This window comes from Coregonus clupeaformis, chromosome 7 (assembly GCF_020615455.1).
Source record: "Coregonus clupeaformis isolate EN_2021a chromosome 7, ASM2061545v1, whole genome shotgun sequence".
In the NCBI taxonomy this organism is placed as follows: Eukaryota; Metazoa; Chordata; class Actinopteri; order Salmoniformes; family Salmonidae; genus Coregonus; species Coregonus clupeaformis.
This window is the reverse complement of record NC_059198.1, coordinates 46,698,050-46,723,160: the sequence shown is the minus strand read 5'-3', so window position 1 is coordinate 46,723,160 and position 25,111 is coordinate 46,698,050. Positions and strand designations below refer to the sequence as shown.

At 44.6% G+C, this 25,111-nt stretch overlaps 1 protein-coding gene across 1 annotated transcript in view; it reads right to left on the bottom strand.

Annotated features, from left to right (window-relative positions):
* The window catches only part of LOC121569809 (zinc finger protein 438-like), an 80,142-nt gene that overhangs the window by 11,073 nt on the left and 43,958 nt on the right, over nucleotides 1-25,111 (bottom strand). The window contains exon 2 of the mRNA XM_041881020.2: nucleotides 9,851-9,947. The gene's annotated coding sequence lies outside the window, so the exon portion shown is untranslated. The remainder of the gene's footprint in view (nucleotides 1-9,850; nucleotides 9,948-25,111) is intronic.

The following is a 25,111-nucleotide window of genomic DNA, read 5'->3' as shown; positions in this document are numbered from 1 at the left end:
GCGAGCGGTTCCATATGTGACAGAGATTAAAATCTCTGCTAGAAACTTAGAAAGAGGGGGAATCTAAAGATGTGCCTTTGGCTTCTGGATGACGAAAGAAAGTTGATATGAAAACCAATAGAACAGGAGAGAAAAGCTGGTTTCAATGGTATATGAGGAAGTCTTTATAAAATAATTGCCTCCACGTTTCTATGGTCGGATTTTGCCTAGGCTACTTTGAAGCAAGGCAAGACATGTGGTCCTCTGTAGCTCAGCTGTGGTCCTCTGTAGCTCAGCTGGTAGAGCACGGCGCTTGTAACGCCAAGGTAGTGGGTTCGATCCCCGGGACCACCCATACACAAAAAAGATGTATGCACGCATGACTGTAAGTCGCTTTGGATAAAAACGTCTGCTAAATGGCATATTATTATTATTATTATTATTATGCCTCAATGTGAAGTAAAACGTTCAGGTTTCAAACAATGTTTTCAAAATACATGCTGCCTCCAGCTCACATTGCAAAGTGGTGGGTGATGCGCTGATAGCCTGCCTACTGTTGCCTATGCACTTGAATGGCAAATGGAAGGAATGCTTCAATTAACAGTTGAGAATTTTTTTTTGTTTTTGCTCTTTTTAATCCTGGCCATCAAACTGTTCAAAATGAGCTGAGAAGCTGCAGCAGCAGAGTGATATTTAGCTAGAAACAGGCTCTGTATGCTTTGCGCGTGTGATAAATAAGATACCTGAAGATTAATGAAAATACACACGCTCCAATTTAATTGAACAAAACTTTGAAAATGTACCTATAGAATGATAAGTATGACGGTCAAATGTATTTCCATCGACTGATATTTATTTCCATCAATAAATAAAAATCATTACCAACTAACGAAAACCCTGATACAGCCCAAGATAGAGCAGTGCTTGTCTCATCTCAGTCAGTGGAATAAAGAGAGGAGGCTTTTTCTTGTAGTTAGAAATCCATCAAGAAAACCTGGTGCTTCACGTAGAGCAAGAACAAACAGAAACTTCAAACAACAGCAGAGAGAGAGAGCGAGCGAGCGAGAGCGAGAGCGAGAGAGAGAGAGAGAGAGAGAGAGAGAGAGAGAGAGAGAGAGAGAGAGAGAGAGAGAGAGAGAGAGAGAGAGAGAGAGAGAGAACAGAAGCCACACAAAGAGCCAGGCCTGGTGAAAGACCTGTAATCTCGCCTGTAGGTGAGAGTGCTCATCTGGGCCTGAACGATATGGTCTGCATCCCAAGTGGCACCCTATATAGTGGACTACTTTTGACCAAGGCCCATAGGGATCTGGTCAAAAGTAGTGCACCATATAATGGAATAGGGTTCTAGTTGGGACGCGGCTGGAGGTGGAGGGGTGGAGGATGGAGGGGGGTCTGGAATGGAGGTCTCGGGGGAGAGTGGGGAGGGGGAGCACAACAGCAGCCGGCCCAGTGGGGGCCAGGCCAACCTCCCCCAGGTCTTAGCCCAGATGAAAGGTCTGGATCTCTGCTAGATAAGGGCAGGATGCGGGGGGTCGGGCCAGCCTCCATAGCCAGCCATGTCCAGCGGGCATGTTCACAGCCACCCCCCATAATCACAGTACTCTCCTCAAGATAACCAGGTCCACAGTCTCTGAGTGTGTGTGGTACCAGGGCCTTAAATTATATTAAGATCTGTCTGGTACTGAATATGAGTGTACACAAGGTATCGGGCATCATCTACAGTTCAGCATCATTATGTCCAACAAATTACAGCAATAGGCTTTTTATATTATTTCTTCATGCACTTTTGTATAAAACTGATCTGACAGCACATGCCAGTTCATTATCAAAACACAAAGAGCTGCATAACACCTGATCATAACACTAGGACTGTTGGGCTAGCACAGACATTGAGGAGTTTACCACATCAGTCACCAGCTTCATTAATAAGTGCATCAACGACATCGTCCCGACCTGTTTGATGGCTCGTCGTCTCCCACAGTGACTGCCAAGGATTACAGGCAACATCCACACTGAGCTAAAGGCTTTCGCTTTCAAGGAGTGGGACACTAATCCGGATGCTTATAAGAAATCCCACTACGACATCCGACAAGCTTATAAGAAATCCCGCTACGACATCCAATGAGCCATCAAACAGTAAAAGCGTCAGTACAGGACTAAGAATCCTACTACGCCAGCTTTGACGCTCGTTGGATGTGGCAGGGCTTGCAAACTATCACGGATTACAAAGGGAAACCCAGCCGCAAGCTGTCCAGTGACGCGAGCCTACCAGACAAACAAAATGCCTTCTATGCTCGCTTCGAAGGCAAGCAACACTGAGCCATGCATGAGAGCAACAGCAGTTCCAGACGACTGTGTGATCCTGATCTCCGTAGCTAATGTGAGTAAGACCTTTAAACAGGTTAACATTCACAAGGCCGCGGGGCCAGATGGATTAAAAGGACGCTTAGTCAGAGCTTGCGCTGTCTAAATGACTATCGCCCTGTAGCACTCACATCTGAAGCCATGAAATGCTTTGAAAGGTTGGTCATGGCGCACATCAACACCATCATCCCAGACACCCTGGACCCACTCCAATTCGCCCCAACAGATCCACAGATGACGCAATCTCGATTGCACTCCACACTGCCCTCTCACACCGGGATAAGAGGAACACCTACGTGAGAATGTTGTTCATTGACTAAAGCTCAGCGTTCAATACCATAGTGCCCTCGAAGCTCATCACTAAGCTCAGGAGCCTGGCACTGGACACCTCCCTCTGCAACTGGATCCTAGACTTCCTGATGGTGAGGGTAGGCAACAGTGGAGGCTCTTCAGAGGAAGGGGAGGACCATCATACACAGTGAATTTCGTACAAATAAAAATGTTGAAACATTTAAAAATCATTTTTAGAGAAAACTATACTAAATATATTCACGTCACCAAATAACTGATTAACACACATTGTTTTGCAATGAAGGTCTACAGTAGCCTCAACAGCACTCTGTAGGGTAGCACCATGGTGTAGTCGGAGGACAGCTATTTTCAATACAAAACCTAGGAGGCTCATGGTTGTCACCCCCTTCCATAGAGTTACACGGTAATTATGACTAGGGCTGTTGCGGTCACCATATTACTGCTACACCGGCAGTCATGAGTCATGACCGTAGTAAAATTTCATGTGACCATTGAGTCACGGTAATACCCTGTTATGCACTCTGGATATGCTTTGGTATTACCCAACTTGCTAACTACCATCAGGTCCTAATGGCCAGGTACTCAGGGCTCTATTGTCCCTCTAACCACTCTGACATCAATGCCAATGCAATCGAAAATCACATCAAACAAGTATCATCAAAACAGTAGGCCTATCACACTTTCAAAACTCACATCACTGTGATGATCAATTTGAAGAAAGAAGTTCAACAGCAGGTTGAAACAGTGTAAAACATGGTTGTTGTGGAGGTTGTTTCAAAGCCTAACACAACGAAATGGACAGCGCTTTCTAAGGTGATGATTAATTCAAAATACCCATACGCATGTTAGAGCTTATGCATATGAGCCCAAGCCCGAAAGAAAAACCTGAATTAAAATGATGATTGTGCCATTATACAATACATAGCCTACCGCATATTACACATGGAAGAAAAACATAAAACAAAACTGATTTAAGATGTCTTTGGTACATAATTGGTCTAGCCTATACTCCAAAATTAAACAAATTAGAGTAATCGCCTTTGAGTGTGGACTGTATTATTATGCATACTGGATGGACTGGTTACCTTATGCTCCAAAATTTCTATCCATGAGTCCAGGATAAAACGTATAGCCCTAGGCGATGCTTTTTGTTCATTGATAGTTAGCCTACAATTAGAGAATTTGTATTTGATTTTGAATAGCCTAGTAATAAGGATTTTTTAAATATTTTCATAATTAATTAGGTGACACATTACCTTTAGCTATACAGAATATCTCACCACCATGCGTTTCCATCTCCTCCTCTCTCTCCTTTATTCCTTTCTCGAGTGCGCAGACGAGCTGTCAACAGTTTAGTGAAATATGTTTTGTTGCGAAAACTAACAATGTTCCCGAACAGATTTCACTTTGTTTCCCAAATAAAGCACTGAGTAGCTGCAGGAACAAGGTTCACCTGTTGGGCAGCGAGAGAAGCTCCTCAAACAGTGGTTTATGTGTGGAGAGAAATTCTCTATGGTTCGATGTAGCTCAGCTGGTAGAGCACGGCGCTTGTAACGCCAGGGTAGTGGGTTCGATCCCCGGGACCACCCATACACAAAAATGTATGCACGCATGACTGTAAGTCGCTTTGGATAAAAGCGTCTGCTAAGTGGCATATTATTATTATTATTATTATAAATAAGTGTTCTTATATTTATTTGTCAGCTGCTCATATTAAGCACATGCTCCGCTATAAAACTGAAGTAGCCTACAAAACGGACCGGCAGGAAAGCGCGCGGCCTCCATTCCCTATTCAAGTGCATACAGATGACACATATGATACAAGATATATTTTTTATCCTGCCCATTTGATAATGTGCAATTCTAAATCAAAACTAATTTTACATATTAGTAAAGACAAGATTAAATTGAGAATAGTCTGAAAATATGATCACTTAATGAGAGAACAGCTGTGCAGCCTGACCTTGTTTTTTCTACTTTCTCAAATCATCAATAGCCTATAGTCGCACCATGCAGCCCATATATGTTTTGATTTCTAAGACAGTCTAAGTTTTGTATAATTCACAACAAAATTTGCCAAATAACTCTAAATCTAGCATATAGGACCTATTTCAAATGATCACTTTTACGCTCAACATAGCCACTTCATATGCACACTCGCTCCTTAATAGGAAACATTTTATTTCTATTTTATTCAGCTCAATTATATTCTTCTTACTATAAAATCATATAAAATAAAATAATGTCACGGGACTTAGAAGCATATCTTGTCAGCTAAATGAACCTGCCTACAGCCTATGGCATGGAGCATAGCCAAATAACATAGGCCTACAGTAGGCCAACTCATATTCTGTTCTTCTGAAATACATTTTCTTCATATCATGTTTCTTTAGACCTGACTAAAATAAAAAATTGATGTATTGTAATGGTGTATATTAAATTAATTTATTAGTCTTTTTTAAATGTAGATGTTCCAAAGGTGCGGATCAGCGGCTTGTATGCATGGAGGCCTAGAGATGCTAGACATGTTTATGTTAATTAACGGTCAATGACTGTGAGACCGGCAGGCTTTTGCATGACAATAACCGGCTGACAAAAATTCATGACCACCACAGCCCAAATTATGACGACTTCCGGAGGACGTCCTCCCTCCTATCAGCGCTATTGCAGCATGAACTGACATGTTGTCCATCCAATCAAAGGATCAGAAAACACCAGAAAATTGCCAAAAACAGAACCAACTCAACTGTTTATACACTATGATACGTTCAACGTGTCTTTTGAAAAAAATATTTCAAAAGAAATAGTTTCACCATATTAAAAAGAGAGTTCAGTTCACATACCAGGGTTGACCTTAAAATGAGGGACAGATGTAAACTGTGTGTACAAAACATTAAGAACACCTGCTCTTTCCATGACATAGACAGACCAGGTGAATGCAGGTGAAAGCTATGATCCCTTATTGATGTCACTTCTTAAATCCACTTAAATTAGTGTAGATGAAGGGGATGAGATAGGTTAAAGAATGATTTTTAAGCCATTAGACAATTGAGACATGGATTGTGTATGTGTGCCATTCAGAGGGTGAACGGGCAAGACAAAAATATTTAAGTGCCTTTGAATGGCAGGCACACTGGTTTGTGTCAAGAACTGCAACACTACTGGGTTATTCACGCTCAACAGTTTCCCGTGTGTATCAAGAATGGTCCATCACCCAAAGGACATCCAGCCAACTTGACACAACTGTGGGAAGCATTGGAGTCAACATGGGCCAGCATCCCTGTGGAACGTTTTCGACACCTTGTAGAGTCCATGCCCCGACGAATTGAGGCTGTTCTGAGGGCAAAAAGGAGGGGTGCAACTCAATATTAGGAAGGTTTTCGTAATGTTTGGTATACTCAGTGTACATGTCCTATGGTCATAAGTAGTGCACTAAATGTGAAATCGGGTACCATTTAGGATGTAGCCCATGGTATTCAGTGCCATGCAGAGTGGACATACAGGAACAGAAGCACACCACGTATGTCGTTTGCTGTCACCTGGATAAGAGAGAAATCCATTCCAATTACGATCTAGCCGCTTGGCTCTGAATAGGGACGTGGATCAATCAATATCCAACTCAATGGGGGGGGAAAAGAGGATAAACCCTCAGCATTCTCAATTCCCCCAAAAAGCAAGGATTCCATGTGGCCTATTGTTTTTTCAAATGATGTTTCCAACTAATTTGTTTTTTATGTAAAATCTTGCTTAATTGATACAGTAGTGAAGATGTTCTGTCTACTTTTGTGATAAAATCGGATCTGTTCATGCCAACCTCAGTATGTAATGTGTTCCTTCTAAAAGGCCAAATATGGCTGTAGACTTCCGTAGACTAGAGTGATAATTATGTCGGAAGGAGCCACCGTGGACAGAGAGGTATTCATTTCCTGTGCAGAAGAGAGAGGAGAGGAGAAAGGCAGGATGCTGTAAACCAGCCAATCACCTTTGACCTGGCCTCGCTGTTGACGAGGACATGTGTGTGTGTCATTTCCATAACACTGTCAGGGTTCTCTCACGGCTACACGCACGCGCATTTCCTCCTGGATGATCAAAGTTGTGTGTTTTTGTGTGTGTGTCACACCAACGATCCTGTCTGTCACCAGGCCTAGGTGATGTCACTGTCAACTACGTGTTAGAAGAGAGAGAGGAGTGCTGGTGTAGTGTTCTTTTCTCAGCTTTCTGGATGTCTCCCAAATTGCACCCTATTTCCGTATAGTGCACTATATGGGCCCTGATCAAAAGTAGTGGACAATAAGGAAATAGGGTGCCATTTGGTGCCATTTGGGAAGCATACTCTGGATGAGACTAACATTCCCAGAGGGTCAAGGAGCAGGAAGTGTGTGTTAGTCATTTCACAGTGTTCCACACTAAACCTTTACCTGACCTTTCACTTCTCCAATACATTTGGACCCACTGTGTCTCAAATGGCACCCTATTCCCTATGTAGGGCACTACTTTTGAACAGGGCCAATTGGGCTCTAGGCAAAAGTGGTGCACTAGGGAATAGGGTGCCATTTGAGACGCAAACATAGAATAGATCAGACATTACTAAAGAGTGGTAAGAAGGAAGAGGGGGGGTTGTGCTGTCAGTTGTTAGTGGAGGTAGAGAAAATATATAGATGTGAGCCTAACTAGTATAGAAAGATTGGAAAGCACAAGACGGAAGTGCAGTAACAAGTGATGTGTTGCTCTCCTTACAAAGTAGGCTTTCCCTTTCTCTCCTTCCCTCCCTCTTGCTCCCTCCCTTTGTCTCTCTCCCTCTCAAAGGCACACACACACACATACATTCCTTAACTCATTCACACACACAACCTCTCCTCTAGTGCTGGCTCACAAACTATTTTAATGAAGCACTCCAGCAGCGGCAACCTTGAGAGGGCCACTAAGAAAACACCTGCTTCTCTAGTCCCACCTTAATGATCACGCAACAAAACACAACCAACACGACAGATCACATCACGACACAACAGGACACATCAAAGCTAGGAAGGAAGGAATCTTGTGGCTTTCTAATTTTAGGCGCTATGTACTGTATACACCACACATATGAAATGGTAGAACGTGGGGTGGAGTCAGAGAGGTGGGGAAGTTCTCCATCTTTCCCTAGCTCTCATTGTTTCTCTCGCTTTCTCTACAAATACACACCTCTCTCTCTCTCTCTCTCTCTCTCTCTCTCTCTCTCTCTGAACAGAGACCAATAAACAGAGAGAACGGGAGGAGGAAGGAGAGGAAGAGAGGAGAAATTAACATCCCTCCATCTAACGGCAGTGCACCTCTATCAGCGAACTGGGGTGGTGAAGGACTGCACCAAGGCACCTTAAGGAGCTGTTTGAAGTGAAGGGCAGCTTCATGCTTCAGAGAAGGGTGATCTTATGGTGGGGGTGTGGTAGTGCTAGCTGCACCAGGTATAGCTAGCGGAGGGCCTACAGTAAGAGGCACCCTGACTCTGTCCTCTTTTCTTTAATGATGACTGCTCCTTGAGATCAAAGGAATATGCAGATCGTCCCACAGGTTCTCCTCCTCTAAGAGGTGATATGAAGTTTCTAAAAGCAGGTCATTTCAAGTTAAGGCAACATTCTCTTACTTTACATAGAGTAGCCTGTAGTATTAGTACATATTATGTAGAACCTCATACTAGTATAAAAACAGGTATTGTGGCTTTGTTTGAGCACCTGTATACAGATGAAAGCTTAGCTCAAATTCCATACACTAACAATCACTAACACAGACAGACATGCGTGCATAAATGTGCAAATGCACACACACACACACTAAAGACCCAGAAACAGCCTACACAGCCTGCACAGACAACACAGCCAACTCCTGTTTGTGTGTGTGTGTGTGTTTGTGACATTAATGCATATTGAATGTACTAACTGAATGAGAGGAATTTTGCCTGAGCTGAAGAATGACGCTCATAAGACCTGGATTCAAACTATATTTTAAATCTTTCAAATACTTTGTTTGAGCTTGCCTGGTGCAATGGAACCAATGGAATAGTCCAGAAACTGCAAAACCTGCCCATCTGACACTCCAATCAAACACTAAAAAGCATTTGAATATAAATCAAATACCACTTAAACCTGGCTGGTTAGTTAGCACTGAACTGAAGAACACAGTGCTCATTCCTGAGGTATAGGGAGGGAAAGGTGAAAGCCCATCTCTCTCTCACAGAGTTAGAAAAGGTTACAGCACTAATTGAACAGCTGCTCCGGAGTCTTTGATGGGCATTAGAACCTGGGAAACATTGTCTGGCAGGATCAAAGGGAACCCTGGATAATTACTGTAGTTACTTTCAGTGATGCTGTTAAATTAACCACAAACACACATAGATAGACAGACAGACAGACAGACACAACCGTACCCTTACTAGCTAGCTTTAATGGGCTACAAGCCCTTTCTCGGAGGAGGGGGCAGCACTGTGCTAGGTTAGAGAGAAAGAGAGGAAAGTACTAGGCTAAAGAGAGGAGAGCAGGCATAAGGCAGAGGGAAGACAGTGGCTGTGTCTCAATCAAAGGCAGCTAGCTTCCTTTCCTTGTGTCCTTTCCTCCATGAACACTGACCTATCAGGGCAAGACAGGTGAAAGCCTTCAGGATAAACTCATCCAGTCCTTTCAGCAATTACAGTAAGGCATTGATGAAAAAAATAAAAAAGGAGATGGTGAAAGATGTGATGGCTGAGTTAGATTATCTATTTTTAGAACGAGGTCAATGATAGCTGAGGGATTTGACTCTCCTGGGAGGAGGAGAGAGGAGGATCACACAGAGGAGAGGAGATGTGGACGGTTCATTTGGCGCTCTTTTACTCTGGCTGTCTGTGTAAACAGGACATGATGAGGAGCGTGGAGGTACACTTATCCCCTGCCCTGAACATGAAGAGGTATGGTACACTTATCCCCTGCCCTGAACATGAAGAGGTATGGTACACTTATCCCCTGCCCTGAACATGAAGAGGTATGGTACACTTATCCCCTGCCCTGAACATGAAGAGGTATGGTACGCTTTTAGGGGTTTCTCCCCCTTCACTTAGACCTAGTTATTTTACTTGACCAAACAGTGCCTGTTTGACACACAAAGATGTAGAAATATCTTTGTGATGCCTGGAGAGGCGTTTAACATTATTATTACCAATTGGCTTGTTCCCTCCTCTTCCTACCTCTGTTGTGGCCCCTCCTTCCTGTGTTGGGGCACCTCCTCTCTCCCAGCGGCGGTGACAGGGGTCTGATCCTCTCCCTGACCCTCTCCACGGGCCCCTGGAACACAAACATAACAAGACAACTGAGTATGCTGTATATACTGAATGAATGAAACTAAATATACTACTGTAAAACCACATTATCCCCCCCACACACACACGTACGTACGCACAAACACACACTAAAGGCCTGCTGCCCTGCCACTACATTAACCAGAGCGACGCCTTGTTTAGCGTACCAGGTCGGCCGGGCGGGTGGTTGGGGACCCCTGGCCACCCTGTGAGGCTCTATATTAAATAAAGAAAGAGTGCTCCAGTGTGCTCCAGTGTGTAAACTATTCATTTAACACGCCTTATCCTCTTCTAACAACCTCTTAAGGATCGGACCCTTTTTTTCAATTTTCGCCTCAAATGACATACCCAAATCTAACTGCCTGTAGCTCAGGACCTGAAGCAAGGATATGCATATTCTTGATACCATTTGAAAGCAAACACTTTGAAGTTTGTGGAAATGTGAAATGAATGTAGGAGAATATATTTTATTTTATTTTTTTGTTCCATCATCTTTGAAATGCAAGAGAAAGGCCACAATATAATATTGCAGTGCGCGCGCAAAGTTCCAGATTGATCCAGTGAAGCATTGCAATACTGGACTATTTTGTATCAAGTCTGCCAAATGTGCTGAATTGGTCAATTGATACATTTTCAAGTATATAACTATAGAGAACATAGAAAAATTATATGGTAATACGTTTACACACTCCCAGGAATGTCATACATGATGGATCATTAACTTATACACTAACTTTCACACGTCGATGGCTGGGCAGGGTGGGTGTGGAGCCAGAGACAGCAGGGGTTCAAACTGTAGAACCCAGTTCCTACATTTGAATATAAAAATTGCTTTTATCAAACAAAACTATGCTACATTTTATCTTTGGGATCCTTATGATGACAAATCAGAGCAAGATGACTGAATGTAAGTACATTATTTACCTTCAGAGGTGAATGTATCAAACCAGTTGCCGTGATACGTTTTTTGTTGTTGTGCACTCTCCTCAAACAATAGCATGGTATTTTGTCACTGTAATAGCTACTGGAAATTGGACAGTGCAGTTAGAATAACAATAATTTAAGCTTTCTGCCCATATACGACATGTCTATGTCCTGGAAAGTTTGCTGTTACTTACAACAGTCATGCTAATCACATTAGCGCATGTTAGCACAACCATCCCATATAAGGGACACCGATCCCGTAGATGTTTAAACACCTCAGGAGTGAAAATCAGGAGAAAAGGAGGAGAAAACGACAAGGGAGGGAAAATAAGAGAAAAACCTCAGACACTATCATTCACCAGCAACTCAGCAAAACCCTGGGTACATCACTAAGCTCTCGGAGTACTCTGCCAGAGTGGAGAGATAATTCACCCTGACACCTCCATTGTTTCAGAGTAACGGTAATGCACACACACACACACGTGCAGAACAGTGTTTTCAGTGCATATTCATAGAATAATGGCTCTAGATGTCAGGATGAATTATAGAGGATGAGAAGGGTGGACACGCAACTCTGGAATGCTGCCTCTGTTCTTCTGCAGTCTTAAATACTTGTTTTAATTTACAACATAGTGACTCATCTGGGCTAAACAACTTTAATTCTACTTTACAAAGATTAGTTGAAATAAATGCTTAAGTAACCCATATGCAACATATGTAAATAGGAGAGGTACACTAAACTCTAAACATTCAGGGCCTCATCTTGGATTTAAAAGCAAGATCAATGGAGAATCTCAATTAAAAGTGTTTCGTAGTCCAAGACTAGGCTTAGTGTGTGTCCGGGAAACAGCCTCTAAATATAACAACAGTGCTGTAATGTGAGGTCAGAATTTCACAACTTCCGAATACAACCACAGTACAGAAAGTCCTTGAATAACCCATAGTAATATGCATGTTCTTTCCAGAGAGAGAGAGAGTGTGAGAGAGTGTGAGAGAGAGAGAGAGAGAGAGAGAGAGAGAGAGAGAGAGAGAGAGAGAGAGAGAGAGAGAGAGAGAGAGAGAGAGAGAGCGAGCATACAGTTATGAATATAACTATGGTTCCCTGAAGGAGGGAATGAGGTTTCAGGTCCACGGAGTCCAATGGCTCAAACGGAGGTCCACACAGAGCGTCCAGGACCAAAGCCAGGTCCCTCGTCGGTGCCATAGGCTTAGACACTGGTCTGAGCCGACGCACCTCTTTCAGGAACCACACCACCTGAGGATGAGACCCCAGGGTAGAGCCGTCAATCACTACATGACACGCCGACATGGCTGCCATATAAACCTTCAATGTGGAAAAAGAAAGGCCCTGCTCAAAAAGCTCCACAAAATAGCTCTGAAAATGAGAAACTTTTAACCTGACACTAACCCTGAAACACGCGCCACTTATATGTATACATCCCTCTCGTAAAGGGTGCACGTGCAAACTGTATAGTCGTAATCACGTTTGAGGGTAAACCCCTAGCCGACCAATTCAATTTTTCAGGGGCCAAACCCCCAGTGTCAATTTATGCGGTCGTGGGTGCCAAACTCTTCCATGCGCCTGGCACAATAGAATCCGACGACATGGAACCCTCCATGGGTTCCCGCCCAACAGGCGGATGATCTCCGGGAACCAGGGTTGTCTTGGCCAATGGGAGCCACCAGAATCAACAACAGACCCTCCTCCTGACGGACCCTCTCCACGGTGGCCTGAATCAGGTCCACCGGAGGAAACGCATAGAGCAGGGTCCGAGGTCACTGATAGAACAGACGACAATGTGCGTTCTCAAGATGCATAAAGATATAAGTCGGATATACATCGGCCCCTGGGCAACCACCATGGGTCTCCACTCCTGGAAATTAGATCCGCTCCCAAGTTGAGAGATCCGGGAAGATACGTCACCCTCAGGAACAGGAAATGCGCACTGCTCCATACAAGCAGATAACTGGCCAGGTTTTAGGAGTGAGAGAGAGGCCGCGTCCTCCCCTGCCTGTTAATGTGCGCCACCACCATCCTGTTCAACACATGCTGGCACCTCCAACATCAGAAGGAACCGCCTCAGTGCTAGCAGTCAGTAGCCAACACACAGCGCTCCCCATCCCAATAAGGATGTGTCTGTCGTGATCAGCCTGCGGGACACTACCCGGCCCATGAGAACCCTCTACAATAGCAGTCACGGGTCCCTCCAAGGAATCAATGCCCTTAGGCATGACGGGGATACCTTGAGCAACCGATGGCAGTGGCGAGATGCGTCCAGACACGTAGCAATCACCCAGCGCTGGAACAGACACATCAACAGAAGTCTCTGAGGCACCACAGCTATCATAGAGGCCATCAGACCCAATAACCACAGTCAAAAGCGAAAAGGCATCGAGTGCCCCAACTGAAACTGTGCCAGACAGAGCCGGAATGTAACCCTCCTCTGTAGAGATAAAAACACGATTCAAAACCGAGTCCTGAACAAGACCCAGAAACGGAATGCGCTGAGCTATGAACCTCAGAGACTGAATATGGGAAACCCGGTAAGCCCGAAAGGCAGGACCAGAAACTCATAGGAGTTCCTACTGCTTGGTGACCTAAATTGGGATATGCTTAACACCCCGGCCATCCTACAATCCAAACCGGATGCCCTCAATCTCACACAAATTATCAACGAACCTACCAGGTACAACCCTAAATCCGTAAACATGGGCACCCTCATAGATATCATCCTGACTAACTTACCCTCTAAATACACCTCCGCTGTCTTCAACCAGGATCTCAGCGATCACTGCCTTATTGCCTGCATCCGTAACGGGTCCGCGGTCAAACGACCACCCTTCATCACTGTCAAACGCTCCCTGAAACACTTTAGTGAGCAGGCCTTCCTAATTGACCTGGCCCAGGTATCCTGGATGGATATCGATCTCATTCCGTCAGTAGAGGATGCCTGGTTGTTCTTTAAAAGTAATTTCCTCTCAATCTTAAATAAGCATGTCCCATTCAAAAAATACAGAACTAAGAACAGAAATAGCCCCTGGTTCTCCTCAGACTTGACTGCCCTTGACCAGCACAAAAACATCCTGTGGCGTACTGCATTAGCATTGAATAGCCCCCGCGATATGCAACTTTTCAGGGAAGTTAGGAACCAATATACACAAGCAGTTAGGAAAGCAAAGGCTAGCTTTTTCAAACAGAAATTTGCATCCTGTAGCACGAACTCCAAAAAGTTTTGGGACACTAAAGTCCATGGAGAATAAGGGCAGCTCCTCCCAGCTGCCCACTGCACTGAGGCTAGGAAACACTATCACCACCGATAAATCTACAATAATCGAGAATTTCAACAAGCATTTTGTTACGGCTGGCCATGCTTTCCACCTGGCTACCACTACCCCGGCCACCAGCTCTGCACCCTCCGCTGCAACTTGCCCATGCCCCCCCCCCGCTTCTCCTTCACACAAATTCAGACAGCTGATGTTCTGAAAGAGCTGCAAAATCTGGACCCCTACAAATCATCTGGGCTAGACAATCTGGACCCTTTCTTTCTAAAACTAGCCGCCGAAATTGCCGCAACCCCTATTACTAGCCTGTTCAACCTCTCTTTCGTAACGTCTGAGATCCCCAGAGATTGGAAAGCTGCCGCGGTCATCCCCCTCTTCAAAGAGGGTGACACTCTAGATCCAAACTGTTACAGACCTATATCCATCCTGCCCTGCCCTTCGAAAGTTTTTGAAAGTCAAATTAACAAACAGATCACCGACCATTTCAAATCCCACCGTACCTTTTCCGCTATGCAATCCGGTTTCCGAGCTGGTCATGTGTGCACCTCAGCCACGCTCAAGGTCTAAACGATATTATAACCACGATCGATAATAGACTGTACTGTGCAGCCATCTTCATCGACCTGGCCAAGGTTTCCACTCTGTCAACCACCGCATTCTTATTGGCAGACTAAATAGCCTTGGTTTCTCAAATGACTGCCTCGCCTGGTTCACCAACTACTTCTCAGATAGAGTTCAAAGTGTCAAATCGGAGGGCCTGTTTTCTGGACCTATTGCAGTCTCTATGGGGGTGCCACAGGGTTTAATTCTTGGGCCGACTCTTTTCTCCGTGTATATCAATGATGTCGCTCTTGCTGCTGGTGACTCTCAGATCCACCTCTACGCAGACGACACCCTTTTGTATACATCTGGCCCTTCATTGGACACTGTGTTAACAAACCTCCAAACGAGCTTCAATGCCATACAACACTCCTTCAGTAGCCTCCAACTGCTCTTAAACACAAGTAAAACTAAATGCATGCTCTTCAATCGAACGCTGCTGGCACCCGCCCACCCGACTAGAATCACTACTCTCGACGAGTCTGACCTAGAGTATGTGGACAACTACAAATACCTAGGTGTCTGGTTAGACTGTAAACTCTCCTTCCAGACTCACATTAAGCATCTCCAATCCAAAGTTAAATCTAGAATCGGCTTCCTATTTCGCAACAAAGCCTCCTTCACTCATGCTGCCAAACATGCCCTCGTATAAAACTGACTATCCTACTGATCCTTGACTTCGGCGATGTCATTTACAAAATAGCCTCCAACACTCTACTCAGCAAATTGGATGTAGTCTATCACAGTGCCATCCGTTTTGTCACCAAAGCCCCATATACTACCCACCACTGTGATCTGTACGCTCTTGTTGGCTGGTCCTCACTACATATTCGTCGCCAAACCCACTGGCTCCAGGCCATCTATAAATCTCTGCTAGGCAAATCCCCGCCTTATCTTAGCTCATTAGTCACCATAGCAACACCCACCCGTAGTATGCGCTCCAGCAGGTATATCTCACTGGTCATCCTCAAAGCCAACACCTCCTTTGGCCGCCATTCCTTCCAGTTCTCTGCTGCCAATGACTGGAACGAATTGCAAAAATCTCTGATGCTGGAGACTCTTATCTCCCTCACTAACTTTAAGCATCAGTTGTCAGAGCACCTTACCGATCACTGCACCTGTACACAGCCCATTTGAAATTAGCCCACCCAACTACCTCATCCCATATTGTTATTTATTTTGCTAATTTGCACCCCAGTATCTCTATTTGCATCTCTTGCACATCTATCATTCCAGTGTTAATACTAATTGTAATTATTTTGCACTATGGCCTATTTATTGCCTTATCTCCATAACTACATTTGAACACACTGTATATATATATTTTATATTTTCTGTTGTATTTTTGACTTTTTGTTTTGTTTTACATCATATGTAACTCTGTGTTGTTGTTTTTATCGCACTGCTTTGCTTTATCTTGGCCAGGTCGCAGTTGTAAATGAGAACTTGTTCTCAACTGGCTTATCTGGTTAAATAAAGGTTAAATAAAAAAATTAAATACAAATAAACACCAAGACAGTCATGAAGAGGGCACGACAAATCCTACTCCCCGTCAGGAGACTGAAAAAATTTGGCATGGGTCCTCAGATCCTCAAAAAGTTCTACAGCTGCACCATTGAGAGCATCCTGACTGGTTGCATCACCGCCTGGTATGGCAACTGCTCGGCCTCCGACCGCAAGGCACTACAGAGGGTAGTGTGTACGACCCAGTACATTACTGGGGCCAAGCTTCCTGCCATCCAGGACCTCTATACCAGGCGGTGTCAGAGGAAGGCCCTAGAAATTGTCAAAGACTCCAGCCACCCTAGTCATAGACTGTTCTCTCTGCTACCGCACAGCAAGCGGTACCAGAGTACCAAGTCTAGGTCCAAAAGGCTTCTTAACAGCTTCTACCACCAAGCCATAAGACTCCTGAACAGCTAATCATGGCTACCCGGACTACTAACTTTAAACAGGGGTAAGCGACGCTTCACCGCGGCAGGGACAGGAGGTAAATACGTTTCCCCAAACCTAGAGGAACTCCACTGCGGGGGAGAAGACAGCCAATCCACCCCCAGGTGATCTGCCGCCCTACGACACAGCTCCATCAAAGGCGCATTAACCACCAATGGTTCACTCTCCCCAGCCTCAATCCAAAGCCGGGCTTTAGGCTGCACCTGACTGATGTAATCCGATTCACACTGAAAACACTCCAGAGCCAACCAGGGATAGTACTGTATATAATCCCCGGAATACCGACTCTGAACACTGCCAGTGAAACCGGAATGACCCTCACTCGGCTGGGATGACACCCCTATTAACGCTGACCACCACCGCTGCTCTCTCCCGGCCTCAGACAACCCCATTCCCGAGGTCGCTTCACTGGAAGACCCTTCGCTAGCAGCCCCAATCTTTCTCACAAAGTCAGCTCGATGCCCAATGGAAGTTGAACCCAGCAAGAGACCATGGTCACACAAACTGGTCAGTATATCAGCTGGGAGTATATCAGCTGTAATATTGCAGATAGATTGTAGCTTCCATCAATGTAATTTTCTGCATCATTTCCAATCCCCCATATATGTTTTGGTAATTCTCCTGCAAGTATTTCCACCCTAGGCAAACAGGACAGCACTCGTGAGTATCTTTAATTTTCATTGTGAAACCACATGAGCTATGGCATTATCTTGGCTGATCAGCCTTTTTGAACTTACTCTTACCACTGGCCATCTTACTCAAGCAAGGAAGCACTGGCTACACAAGCAGAGCAGAAATTAGTGGGTTTTTAGCTAACAAAAAACGATACCCAGACCCCAAATTCGCAACATCTAGGGAACGAGTACTCTCTCCCCACTAACAGACACCTAAGTCAGAGCCGAACCTTGCAGTCTTTCTGTGCTTGAAAAGTTTGTAAATTGCGTGTCACGTTCTTCCTTCAGGCGAACTGAAGAGCAAAGAATTTAGGAAATGAATGAGAGCCCTGGAATTATAGCCAGGAAGCGTTGGCCATGATTTCAAATTTTCTTCAGGTGAATATGATTGGTCATTGACTCCCCATTGTATGTTATACCGAGTGACCGACTGAAAGGGAACTAGTACCAGGGCTGTGAGGCTTTAAGTTAACTGACTGACACTCCGCATTATCAACTCACACGGTACGAATTGGAGCTAACAGGCTTTGGCCCAACAGAGATCCATGAGGCTACTGTGTGTGTGTGTGTGTGTGTGTGTCTGTGCGTGTGTGAGAGACATTGTGCTGAGAAACCGTTTAAGGGGTCAGCTCTAAAACCACAAACCTTTTCAAATATAACCTCAGGCTTGGTAGGATGACCAGAGCATGCTTCTGTCAGCTACCAAAGTAGTTAATCTAATTTTCACACACTAAAACACTGCTGTATGTACTTCACTATTGGCTAGTGGAGCAAGGCTGCTACAGTACGTACAATAGGAGGTGAAAAGTTATGCTGCCTGTTTAAAAAATATATATTCTATGGCATCACATTTTATGTATGTTTCTGCATATCTACGAGGATGTTCAAATAAACCCAAACCTGGTTTTGTCCTGGCCTACAATCCATTGCTGTTATCAGGTTCATCTTCCCTTCACCGGGCTGGGCTGGCATTTACATTGGCCCCTCCCTCCCTCCTTCCGCCATCACCATCCGGGCAGTAACCAGCAACCACCTTGCAATGTAAATCATTGCATTTGTGATTAAAGCTTTCCACTTCAAACAGGCCTGCTGTTTATACAGGCGCTGATATAGCGGGGATAAAGAGCAAGCGGCCAGAGAGGCGTGTGTGTGTGTATGTTTTCCTGGGCGTGTTGAATGTCATTAGCCACATTGAGGCTCTGTGTGCGTGCATTATTTATAATGACGCACAAATACCATTCTATCTACATCCTACAGGGCTATCCATGCCTCTCGTTCTGCTAGCCTATAAACTCAATATCAACTCAGCCGCAGGGCAAAGGATTGGCAATGGCATATGTCGATTTGGATTCAAAGTGATTAGGTTTCTTTAGATGGTGGTGACAGAGGAAATGGGTAGCCTTTTGTTTTATGGATTAAATTAATCGAAAAACTCTTGAAACCATTTTACGCACAAATGTCTACTGGTTAACTGAGTAAAGTCTAAACTCTGGCTGCGTCCCAAATTGAACCCTACCCTGCACTGGTCAAAAGTAGAGTACCAGGCCTATATACAGTGAGGGAAAAAAGTATTTGATCACCTGCTGATTTTGTACGTTTGCAAACTGACAAATAAATTATCAGTCTATAATTTTAATGGTAGGTTTATTTGAACAGTGAGAAACAGAATAACAACAAAAAAATCCAGAAAAACGCATGTCAAAAATGTTATAAATTGATTTGCATTTTAATGAGGGAAATACAGTGGGGAAAAAAAGTATTTAGTCAGCCACCAATTGTGCAAGTTCTCCCACTTAAAAAGATGAGAGAGGCCTGTAATTTTCATCATAGGTACACGTCAACTATGACAGACAAAATTAGAAAAAAAATTCCAGAAAATCACATTGTAGGATTTTTAATGAATTTATTGGCATATGATGGTGGAAAATAAGTATTTGGTCAATAACAAAAGTTTCTCAATACTTTGTTATATACCCTTTGTTGGCAATGACACAGGTCAAACGTTTTCTGTAAGTCTTCACAAGGTTTTCACACACTGTTGCTGGTATTTTGGCCCATTCCTCCATGCAGATCTCCTCTAGAGCAGTGATGTTTTGGGGCTGTCGCTGGGCAACACAGACTTTCAACTCCCTCCAAAGATTTTCTATGGGGTTGAGATCTGGAGACTGGCTAGGCCACTCCAGGACCTTGAAATGCTTCTTCACGAAGCCACTCCTTCGTTGCCCGGGCGGTGTGTTTGGGATCATTGTCATGCTGAAAGACCCAGCCACGTTTCATCTACAATGCCCTTGCTGATGGAAGGAGGGTTTCACTCAAAATCTCACGATACATGGCCCCATTCATTCTTTCCTTTACCGGATCAGTCGTCCTGGTCCCTTTGCAGAAAAACAGCCCCAAAGCATGATGTTTCCAACCCCATGCTTCACAGTAGGTATGGTGTTCTTTGGATGCAACTCAGCATTCTTTGTCCTCCAAACATGACGAGTTGAGTTTTTACCAAAAAGTTATATTTTGGTTTCATCTGACCATATGACATTCTCCCAATCCTCTTCTGGATCATCCAAATGCACTTCAGGCGGGCCTGGACATGTACTGGCTTAAGCAGGGGGACACGTCTCGCACTGCAGGATTTGAGTCCCTGGCGGCGTAGTGTGTTACTGATGGTTGGCTTTGTTACTTTGGTCCCAGCTCTCAGCAGGTCATTCACTAGGTCCCCCCGTGTGGTTCTGGGATTTTTGCTCACCGTTCTTGTGATCATTTTGACCCCACGGGGTGAGATCTTGCATGGAGCCCCAGATCGAGGGAGATTATCAGTGGTCTTGTATGTCTTCCATTTCCTAATAATTGCTCCCACAGTTGATTTCTTCAAACCAAGCTGCTTACCTGTTGCAGATTCAGTCTTCCCAGCCTGGTGCAGGTCTACAATTTTGTTTCTGGTGTCCTTTGACAGCTCTTTGGTCTTGGCCATTGTGAAGTTTGGAGTGTGACTGTTTGAGGTTGTGGACAGGTGTCTTTTATACTGATAACAAGTTCAAACAGGTGCCATTAATACAGGTAACGAGTGGAGGACAGAGGAGCCTCTTAAAGAAGAAGTTACAGGTCTGTGAGAGCCAGAAATCTTGCTTGTTTGTAGGTGACCAAATACTTATTTTCCACCATAATTTGCAAATAAATTCATAAAAAATCCTACAATGGGATTTTCTGGATTTTTTTTTCTCAATTTGTCTGTCATAGTTGACGTGTACCTATGATGAAAATTACAGGCCTCTCTCATCTTTTTAAGTGGGAGAACTTGCACAATTGGTGGCTGACTAAATACTTTTTTGCCCCACTGTAAGTATTTGACTCCCTCTCAATCAGAAAGATTTCTGGCTCCCAGGTGTCTTTTATATATCAAATCAAATCAAATTTTATTGGCCACATACACCGAATACAACAGGTGCAGACATTACAGTGAAATGCTTACTTACAGCCCTTAACCAACAGTGCATTTATTTTTAATAAAAAAGTAAAATAAAACAACAACAAAAAAGTGTAGAGAAAAAAATAAATAAAAAAATAACAGTAGGGAGGCTATATATACAGGGGGGTACCGGTGCAGAGTCAATATGCGGGGGCACCGGCTAGTTGAGGTAGTTGAAGTAATATGTACATGTGGGTAGAGTTAAAGTGACTATGCATAAATAATTAACATAGCAGCAGCGTAAAAATATGGGGTGGGGGGTGGGGGCAGTGCAAATAGTCCAGGTAGCCATGATTAGCTGTTCAGGAGTTATGGCTTGGGGGTAGAAGCTGTTGAGAAGTATTTTGGACCTAGACTTGGCACTCCGGTACCGCTTGCCGTGCGGTAGCAGAGAGAACAGTCTATGACTAGGGTGGATGGAATCTTTGACAATTTTGAGGGCCTTCCTCTGACACCGCCTGGTATAGAGGTCCTGGATGGCAGGAAGCTTGGCCCCAGTGATGTACTGGGCCGTACGCACTACCCTCTGTAGTGCCTTGCGGTCGGAGGCCAAGGAGTTGCCATACCAGGCGGTGATGGAACCAGTCAGGATGCTCTCGATGGTGCAGCTGTATAATTTTTTGAGGATCTGAGGACCCATGCCAAATCTTTTCAGTCTCCTGAGGGGGAATAGGCTTTGTCGTGCCCTCTTCACGACTGTCTTGGTGTGTTTGGACCATGATAGTTCGTTGGTGATGTGGACACCAAGGAACTTGAAGCTCTCAACCTGTTCCACTACAGCCCCGTCGATGAGAATGGGGGCGTGCTCAGTCCTCTTTTTTTTTCCTGTAGTCCACAATCATCTCCTTTGTCTTGATCACGTTGAGGGAGAGGTTGTTATCCTGGCACCACACGGCCAGGTCTCTGACCTCCTCCCTATAGGCTGTCTCATCGTTGTCGGTGATCAGGCCTACCACTGTTGTGTCGTCGGCAAACTTAATGATGGTGTTGGAGTCGTGCCTGGCCATGCAGTCATGGGTGAACAGGGAGTACAGGAGGGGACTGAGCACACACCCCTGAGGGGCCCCCGTGTTGAGGATCAGTGTGGCAGATGTGTTGTTACCTACCCTTACCACTCTTAAAGGGAGTGTTCCTAATCTCAGCTTGTTACCTGTATAAAAGACACCTGTCCACAGAAGCAATCAATCAATCAGATTCCAAACTCTCCACCATGGCCAAGACCAAAGAGCTCTCCAAGGATGTCAGGGACAAGATTGTAGACCTACACAAGGATGGAATGGGCTACAAGACCATCGCCAAGCAGCTTGGTGAGAAGGTGACAACAGTTGGTGCGATTATTCGCAAATGGAAGAAACACAAAATAACTGTCAATCTCCCTCGGCCTGGGGCTCCATGCAAGATCTCACATCGTGGAGTTGCAATGATCATGAGAACGGTGAGGAATCAGCCCAGAACTACACGGGAGGATCTTGTCAATGATCTCAAGGCAGCTGGGACCATAGTCACCAAGAAAACAATTGGTAACACACTACACCGTGAAGGACTGAAACCCTGCAGCGCCCGCAAGGTCCCCCTGCTCAAGAAAGCACATATACAGGGCCGTCTGAAGTTTGCCAATGAACATCTGAATGATTCAGAGGAGAACTGGGTGAAAGTGTTGTGGTCAGATGAGACCAAAATCAAGCTCTTTGGCATCAACTCAACTCGCCGTGTTTGGAGGAGGAGGATTGCTGCCTATGACCCCAAGAACACCATCCCCACCGTCAAACATGGAGGTGGAAACATTATGCTTTGGGGGTGTTTTTCTGCTAAGGGGACAGGACAACTTCACTGCATCAACGGGACGATGGACGGGGCCATGTACCGTCAAATCTTGGGTGAGAACCTCCTTCCCTCAGCCAGGGCATTGAAAATGGGTCGTGGATGGGTATTCCAGCATGACAATGACCCAAAACACACGGCCAAGGCAACAAAGGAGTGGCTCAAGAAGAAGCACATTAAGGTCCTGGAGTGGCCTAGCCAGTCTCCAGACCTAATCCCATAGAAAATCTGTGGAGGGAGCTGAAGGTTCGAGTTGCCAAAAGTCAGCCTCGAAACCTTAATGACTTGGAGAAGATCTGCAAAGAGGAGTGGGACAAAATCCCTCCTGAGATGTGTGCAAACCTGGTGGCCAACTACAAGAAACGTCTGACCTCTGTGATTGCCAACAAGGGTTTTGCCACCAAGTACTAAGTCATGTTTTGCAGAGGGGTCAAATACTTATTTCCCTCATTAAAATGCAAATCAATTTATAACATTTTTGACATGCGTTTTTCTGGATTTTTGTTGTTGTTATTCTGTCTCTCACTGTTCAAATAAACCTACCATTAAAATTATAGACTGATCATGTCTTTGTCAGTGGGCAAACGTACAAAATCAGCAGGGGATCAAATACTTTTTTCCCTCACTGTAGGCAATGAGGTGCCATTTGGCACACAATCTCTGTCTAGTTAGTTTTACGCTATAACAAAGAACACTTCACATTGTCATTGTTTTCATTAAAAACAAAATGACCGATCGGCAGGTGGTCTTGCTTTCCATTCCCCTCAACCCTCACGCTAAAAGTTGGAGACAAAAACAAAGAGCAAGGTGTTTGTTTGAAATCACATACAGCTGCAGCGTACCACCGCATCCCAAATTAACCTCGACCACATGAAAAGATGCCATCTCTATTTCGGGTAGGGGAGGAAAATTACACCCCTCCAACTCTGTGCTCTGGTATTAAACCTCAATTAGTGCACGGCAGTGATGTCACCAGGGAGGAGGCTAAGGGTTCTGTTGTTGACACAGTAGGGTGCTTCACTAAATAGACTCACATCTAAAAACACCTCAGAAGTTAGTTTGTTAACTTTGTGTATAGAGGGCTAGTGTAGGCCAAGCCTAATCGTGACTGTGGACTATTCCCTGGAGAGGCCACTGAGGTATGACAAGAAAAGCACCCACGCAAACACTCACACAGAATTGATGGGGGAAAAATCGATACAGTTACTTATTTAAATGATTTTGGACCCAAGTATCGATTGGAATTTTAAAATAAATAAATATATATACTGTAGCGCATTCGGAAAGTATTCAGACCCCTTCCCTTTTTCCATAGTTTGTTACGTTACAGCCTTATTCTAAAATTGATTAAATACATTTTTATTCCTCAATCTACACACAATACCCCATAATGACAAAGAGAAAACAGTTTTATTGAAATGTTTGCAAATGTATTAAAAATAAAGAATAGAAATGCCTTATTTACATAAGTATTCAGACCCTTTGCTATGACACTCGAAATTGAGCTCAGGTGCATCCTGTTTCCATTGATCATCCTTGAAATGTTTCTACAACTTGCTTGGAGTCCACCTGTGGTAAATTCAATTGATTGGAAATTATTTGGAAAGGTACACACCTGTCTATATAAGGTCCCACAGTTGACAGTGCATGTCAGAGCAAAAACCAAGCCATGATGTCGAAGGAATTGTCCGTAGAGCTCTGAGACAGGATTGTGTCGAGGCACAGATCTGGGGAAGGGTACCAAAAAATGTCTGCAGCATTGAAGGTCCCCAAGAACACAGTGGCCTCCATCGTTCTTAAATGGAAGAAGTTTGGAACCACCAAGACTCTTCCTAGAACTGTCCGCCCGGCCAAACTGAGCAATGTTGGGAGAAGGGCCTTAGTCAGGGAGGTGACCAAGAACCGATGGCCACTCTGAGAGACCTCCAGAGTTCCTCTTTTGAGATGGGAGAACCTTCCAGAAGGACAACAATCTCTGCAGCACTCCACAAATCAGGCATTTCTGGTAGAGTGGCTAGATGGAAGCCACTCCTCAGTAAAAGGCACATGACAGTCCGCTTGGAGTTTGTCAAGATTCTTTGGTCAGATGAAACCAAGAATGACCTCTTTGGCCTGAATGCCAAGCGTCACGTCTGGAGAAAACCTGGCACCATCCCTACGGTGAAGCATGGTGCTGGCAGCATCATGCTGTGGGTTTGTTTTTCAGCGGCAAGGACTGGGAGACTAGTCAGGATCGAGGGAAAGATAAACGGAGCAAAGTACAGAGAGGTCCTTGATGAAAACCTGCTATAGAGCGCTCAGGATCTCAGACTGGGGCGAAGGTTCACCTTCCAACAGGACAACGACCCTAAGCACACAGCCAAGATAATGCAGGAGTGGCTTCGGGACAAGTCTCTGAATGTCCTTGAGTGACCCAGCCAGAGCCCGTACTTG